The sequence below is a fragment of the Microtus ochrogaster genome, chromosome 18 (assembly GCF_000317375.1).
Source record: "Microtus ochrogaster isolate Prairie Vole_2 chromosome 18, MicOch1.0, whole genome shotgun sequence".
In the NCBI taxonomy this organism is placed as follows: Eukaryota; Metazoa; Chordata; class Mammalia; order Rodentia; family Cricetidae; genus Microtus; species Microtus ochrogaster.
In genome coordinates, this window is record NC_022020.1 from 34,169,110 (window position 1) to 34,176,263 (window position 7,154).

The following is a 7,154-nucleotide window of genomic DNA, read 5'->3' on the forward strand; positions in this document are numbered from 1 at the left end:
CCCCCCCCCCCACCAGTGGGCTTTAAATCCAACGAAGGCCATGCATGACTCAAGTCTGTCACACCACATCTGAGAGGCTCCTGGTCCATTCCTTTAACCCCTTCCCTTCCATCAAATGTTGCTTTGATTTCTTCATGATGCCTATTGATGGCTTGAACCAAATTGCATCCTGATGGAATTCCACTGTGAATTTTCTGGACCTAGACCTTGGGCACACCTGCAGAGGAGCCAAAGGAAGCTGTCACCCCATTCCTTGTTACCCCAGAGAGCAAGAACAAAGAGACACGGGTCTCTTGGGGTACCTGTGGGGTCTAGGCCTAAATCAGCTGTCCACACTTCAGGGCACAGTGGATGGAGAGTACAGCTGTTAGGAAAGCTGCCAGACTAATGTGGACTAGATCATCAGCCCCCACAATCAGTTAGTTCTTAGTAAGGGGTGTAGAGAAGGGGCTGACAGTGGAAATGCTTGGTAAAGGGATTGGTCAGGGTAGCAGGGATCCTTCTAGTTGTCTGTCATTTAAAAAGTTTGAGACCAGTGGCTGAGGGGCAAGAGGGTGATTAGTATAGCTCTCCAAGAGTGTATTTCAATCACGGCTCAGCGCTGTCTCAGCAAGTGCACCCAACACCTTACTTTCCATATAGAACACTACTCACACTTCACTAGGCCCTTGCTTAGGATGTGTTAAGTGCACTGCCTCCCCATCACCCTTTCTGCATGAACGAGGTTGCATAAGTAAATCATCTTCCCACTCCTCCTGTCTTTCACGTCACTTACAAGTCAAGTTGTTCTTCACCTTGGTGGCATTATTGTCTACTTCTTGTGATTGTCTTCTTGTAACTGTATGTAGATCCTTCATTTCAACCAAGGCAGCACCATGGAAGTAACGGACTTACCTTGCCGAGGGACACATTTGACAAACAGACAGAAGAGAAACTGAACACTCTTTTTTCTTCTCCCACCTTTCAGAATAAAAGCTCCTCTTTCCCCACTGGACGCTGGGACAGGCCCTATTCATGCCTTGCCTAACAACCATGTCCACATGGCCTGTTCCTCTCAATGTACTTGTTAAGTCCAATCTAGGGTATTACAAATTCTCTTAAAAGAGACTTGCGGAACAGAATGACAATGAGTTGTGAGCGAACTCAAAGCCAAAAAGGACCGTGTAAGGTGAATGTGGACCTTCAAGAAACTGGGTAAGACAGAGCGCTGTTGCTTTAAAACAGCTTTAAAGGCAGCTTGGAGCATGAGAACATCATTGCTTTAAATGAGCAGCTACACCACACAAAGTCTCTCCGTGAATGTCACGAGAGCTGATGTGCAACCGTTTCTAAATGCACAGATGTCTGGCACACTTACCCCGAAGTCACAGCTAGAATTAGACACTCAGAGCACAGCACTCTGCTCGCACATCCTTCTGCTTAAACATAGTTTATACTCAGAGCAGAATTTTAATGAAGAAGAGATAGCTGTTTCCACTCATGTCTCCATTTGTAAGCAATAGAAATGAACCCCTGCTAAGTCACCAGAAAAGGGAGGCAGGGGTCAGCAGGAGAGTGCAGGCATTCATAACTTGCTGAGAAAAAGCGGAAGGACCAAGAAGCACATGGTCCAGGCTGCTCTGACGGCTGAGGTAGGAGAATCAACAGTAGTCTCCTAAACGGTCACTGCCAGGTTATGGGAGCATTGGCCATTTACTAACGTTCATGGTAAGTTCACACTGCTATCCCAATAATTGTACATCTTATTGCTTTACTGCAGATGGTGTGGACAAGATGAACCAGCCAGGGCTGTAGCCACTGTCTCCCAGACAGAAGCTCTTGTTCTAGGAAGCAGGCACATGATCCTGGGCAGTGGTGGGGTGGTGCATGGGTGCCCATCTTTATCAGGTGACTTGTTGGGAGGGTCGCTTCCGTCTTCGTTCTGTACCTTATATACTAATTCCATAACACTAATAGCACACGATTATGCAATTAACACAGAATTAATTTTGTTGATATAATAGCTCAATGGGGACAGGGGACAGACTGCTGACTGGAAAGGGCTCACCCTGGGGAGGGGAGGGTCTGAGCCCTCCCTTTACCGCAGTTTCTCAGTGCACATGCCTGCAGCTGTGTTGTAGTCTTGCTTCCCTTTTCCATCAGCGGCCCACACTTTGCTTTTTGTAACCCTTAGCGTCTGTGCCCTTGGATAGCCATCAGACATCACTAATGTGTGCTCCAGAAGCACTGCTGTCCTGTCAGGAAGAAGCATATTCCACCCATGGGTATCTGAATGTCATCATCTCCCACCCCAGAGTCTCTAACAGGCCCACATTTTATTGTGAGGTTGACTTCTGTGCTCCGTGTGAACCAACAGCCACACACAAGGCTCACCTATTTAAGCGTCTTTGTTTTTCTTCATGATTCACAAAATTTGTTCTTTTAAAGACACAATTAAAATAATTTAAATGAAACTTCTTAATTCTTCAACTTTTAGTGTCTGGTTGGGTTATGCTCTGCCGGTCACTGCTGCTGTGCTCCGGAGAGGCACATCTTAGAATGCTAAGAAAACGTCATCTGAGGCTAGAGAGATGTCTCAGCAAGGAAAAACAACTGCCGCCCCGGCAACCCAAGGTCAAGGCCCAAAAACCAAAAGGCAACCTAACAACGGCCGGAAACCCAGTTCTAGGGGATGTGATGTTCTCTTCTGGCCTCCTCTGGCAAGTGGTGCACAGATAGGCATGCAGTCAAACACCCATACACATAAAAGAAAAATAAATCTTAAAAAAAGAAAGTGACATCTGTCTAGCATCTCTGATGCCTCCTCCAGGCAGCCTTGGGAATCCCTGCTGAGTGCCGGCTGGTACCCTTGCGCTGCCCTGCATTCTTCCCAGGATTCCTAGCCTCTATGGCCTTCATCTTCTGTGTGGGGCACAGGAAGAGCCTCTCCTGAGGTTTCCCAGCTTCTATTCACAGCAATGCATTCTTCAGTCCACAGACTTATCTTTCTCAATAACACAGAACATGCCACTTTTGGGTCAGCCTCCCCCGACATACCCAGGATAAAATCCACTCTCTTCTACATGACCAGGAAAGCCTGAAAATGCCCACCAGCCTTTCCCCCTTCTTGAGCTATGTTCTTCCCATTTCTAAAGCAGCAGCCTGGAACCTACCTCAGGGCCTACTGCTTCTGCTGCCCACTCCCAGCCTACACAAGGCTGCCTGGCTTGCTTCTTCCTCCCTCCTTTAGGTCTCAATTTGATTGGGAGGTCCCTAGATAGCCTTCCGTGATTCCCCCTTTCTACAAACCCATTCCCACTCACTCTCCGTCCCTCTCCAATCACAGAGCACCGTGTATCTCTCTTCCACAGGAGAACAAGCACCATCAGAATGGGACTTGCCTTCACTGCTGTTGAATCTTCATTGCCTGCAATGCTGCCTATCACGTAATACCTTCTCAATTAATTCCTGTTAGAAGAATGAATCTTACTACTTCTGCATACAACATCGATTCCCACAAGCTATTTTTGAAGCCAGCTATGGTAATGGAGAAAGTGGATGTAAGTGTTGAGAAGGTGAACGGTGGGAAGCAGGGAGATAGAATGGCAACAAAGTCGGGACTCTGGAGACCCCACCAGGGTGCCAGACTGCACCATCACCCCTGCTTCCCATACCTTACAGATCTTTGGCAAGAGGCCTATTCAACTGAGGATACAGTACCTTTAAATCTCAAAAAGAAAAATAAAATGAAGAAACTCCTATTCAGAAAATAAAGGACCAGAAATGGAGGCCTGGTTCTGGATGCTGTGGAATGTGCCTCATCTCTTGGCAGTGGTGAGCGGACTCCGCTCTTGTCTGGCCTCTGACAGTGGAGGTGGATGCCTGGGAAGTGAAGTGTTAAATACTCTGTTTGGGCCCAGAAAAATACGGGCTTCAGGTTAATCAGATTGGCACTGCTAACGTTGTAACTTTCGTTAAGTTTCTGATGAACTCATTCCCTCCATCCGAAGGGACATAACACATCTACTCCACAGGTCATGGTGGACAGGCCTTAAGGTATGGCTGCTGAAGGGAGTGGCCCACTGCTCGTATAGAAACACAGCTTGTGCATTTACTTCAAACTCTGCAGCTCTTCCTATGGGAGCTGCCAACCACTAAAAAATGGTTTGCATGTGGTATGCGCCTCAGGAGCCAACACACAGGCTCACAGTCAGATGGACCTGATAACCAAGGAGAAATGCCCTGGCCACTAACAGCCTTAGGTTTTGAAAACACATTGCTTTGCTGCATTTCATTGTCTGTGCTCTGATAAATGACAAGCTGCTTTTCCTTAGAATGCATCAGGAATCCTGTTTCTTAGCAACGCGCTTCCCACAGGCAATAGAAGACAGAACAAAATTCCCTTTGGGCATTAGGAATCTGCTCGTAATACTGAAAATGTGGCCAATTTCCCTCTCCATGTCAATTAGAAATCAGCTCTCCACCTATGAGAGAGAACACAATTAAGACCCTTCAAATGGAAGCCTTTGACATTTTTAGCTCATTTCTCACTCCAGGTTATGCTGTTTTGAGAGTCATTTTTAACAGATATTGCAGAATCTTGATGTCATCCCATGGCTTTGACTGTCATGATTCAAAATTAAGAATGAAGTTTTCTAATTCTAAGCTATTTCCTCCCACCAGCCCCCAGTTCATCTCTCAAAGAAAGCCTATCAATTACTTGCTCCAAATACCAGCTGTACTCTTCAGATTGATATTCTAAACCACAGAAAGCAAGAATTTTATGTTTTTCCAAATATAAAATGAGTTCATTGCGAATGTATGGTCCATTTAAAGATCAAAAGCCAAAAAACAAATCTATCATCTAAAATATTTTAATGATCTACTTTCTAGCAGCTACTATAAGACATTGTGTGCCAAATGCTCTGCTTAGCTATGTTATTTATACCTCATAAAACTCCTCAACATGACATTGAGCCTTCAAGGTCACACAGCTAGTAGGCAAGGAAGCAATGGTGTCACATTTGTTTCCTGAGACTTTATCCATTAATTCCCTTAAAGCTTCTGCGATGCATTCAGCTCCTTATTCCCTTTGACTTAGTTTGTTGGTTCTATTAAACAAATAGTTAGAGTTACACAGACATTTAAGCTTCTAGAAAAGGCATCCCTTAGTAGTAATCTAAGAGAACGTGAATGCATCCAGAATTAACATTTAACCCTTTAATGTGCTATTGTATATTTTCGAAGACAAGTTGAAAGCATTCAATGTAGTAAAAGTGAGCCTATGAGCTGTGAGCTATTTTCGAGCAGATGAGTTTCTTACCAACCCGGGGCCAAACTATTTTCCAGCTATTTGATAATCGGAGCAATGGACCATACCTTCTCCATGACTGCACCTCAGTCATGCCCTGACCTATGGGTTGCTAGGCAACCAGCAAGCAAAACAAATGTGGTCACAATTATTTAAAGTGTGTTCCCATCTGATGGATCTAAATTTTCTAGGCACCTGACACCTAATGGCTTGCGTGTTCTATACCTAAAAGCAACCTTGCCATTATGAATTAAGAACCTCCTGAAGAGCATGAGAACACTAGCAAACGCACTGTCTGTAATGCATTGGGCTCAATCCAACAGTACACTTTGTCATTACATCTATGTGAGATTAGGGCCTTCGGAAGGCACTCTTTCTATCTGTATATGGGATAGAAAAATAAATGCACATGTATTTATGCATTAAATGGACTATATTGGGGCCAATGTACTAAGCAGACAGCATATGGTAGGGAATCCCTAAGATATGTTGTTTCCTTTAGTGGCTTCACCAAATTAACTGACTAGTAGAGACAACATCCAACATGTTTATCTCTACAAGCAAATATGAATATAGATAAAAAGTGTACTTTGTACCTGGCCATAGGCAGGAGCGAGTTTTTCTAGCAAATGAAAGGAAAAGCATCATGCAAATCCTCCCCTCCCCCTTCCCCTGGACCCTGCAGGAAGGCCTAGTTGAGCTGGGCCTACATCTGTGACCACAAATGCAGACAGGCTGTGTGTCAAAGGGTTTTCAGTTCCAAAGACTGGCCTCAGTGTGGGTTGCTCCAAGCAACTTTGTTTTCTGTTATGGCAGAGGAACGATAATGATTCACATTCAGAACTGAACGCCACGGGTGTGCCCAAGGTCATGCATGATTCTCAGCACAATTCCAATTTTACACTTTTATGTTTACAGAATAGAACTGAATTCTAGCGAGAATATCAGGGTAAGAATGGCCTTGAATCAGCTCTGATTTAGGAGACAGTAAATGTCTCACTGACTTCAATAGTGGTAACTCAGCACAGCTGGAAATGAGAATCACAGACAAGTTCCTGGATAAATAGACAAATGAGTTTAATCAGGTAACTGATCCTGAAAGAAAAAGCCTTCAGTACCTGCACTAACAGCCTCACAAATAGGGCCAGAAGAGAAGCAAATGGCTGGCCGGACTGCTGGTTTAGCATTTGCAAGAGGGATCTCCTTCAGTCCCTGTTTGACAAGAAGCTGGAGCTGAAATCCACACACCATGCCAGGAAAGAGATTCAGCAAAGGAGGCCAAGAAAACTCAGCCTACTAGTAAAACAGCAGGAACTGAAGCTGTCTACCCATTGCTCTGGACTGTGTCAAACCCCAAATGCTCCCATGACAACATGGAACTATGGGTCTGCACTTTCATAGACTCCAGAGTTCTCTTGATACAGGATGTCCAAAATAGAAACTTTGTGAAAACCCAATTCTGGCGGTTGGGGCTCAGCTGGTGGTACCAGTTCAGCCGGTAGAGCCTTTCGGGGAGTCCTGAAGTCACTCTGTAGCTCCACACAAACCAGGCCTGTAATCTCAGCACTCAAGAGGTAGAGGCAAGACTTGAAGATCATCCTCAGCTGTATAGCAAGTTTCAGGTGAGGCCCAGCAACCTGAGACCCTATCTTAAAAACAAATCCAACTGAAAAACCAAATACAAACTTTGATTCGGGGAATCCTTAGGCCCTGATGCATCTACACTCCTAAATCCCTGTGGACATGCTCTTTCTTTAACCTGGGAAAATAGTAACTGAATACAGTAGAAAAGGGTACAACCAACACAAGGGAGTTGTCTAGGATTAACAGATGGAGTAGCACCCTGAGAACCTGGGCTGGGGAC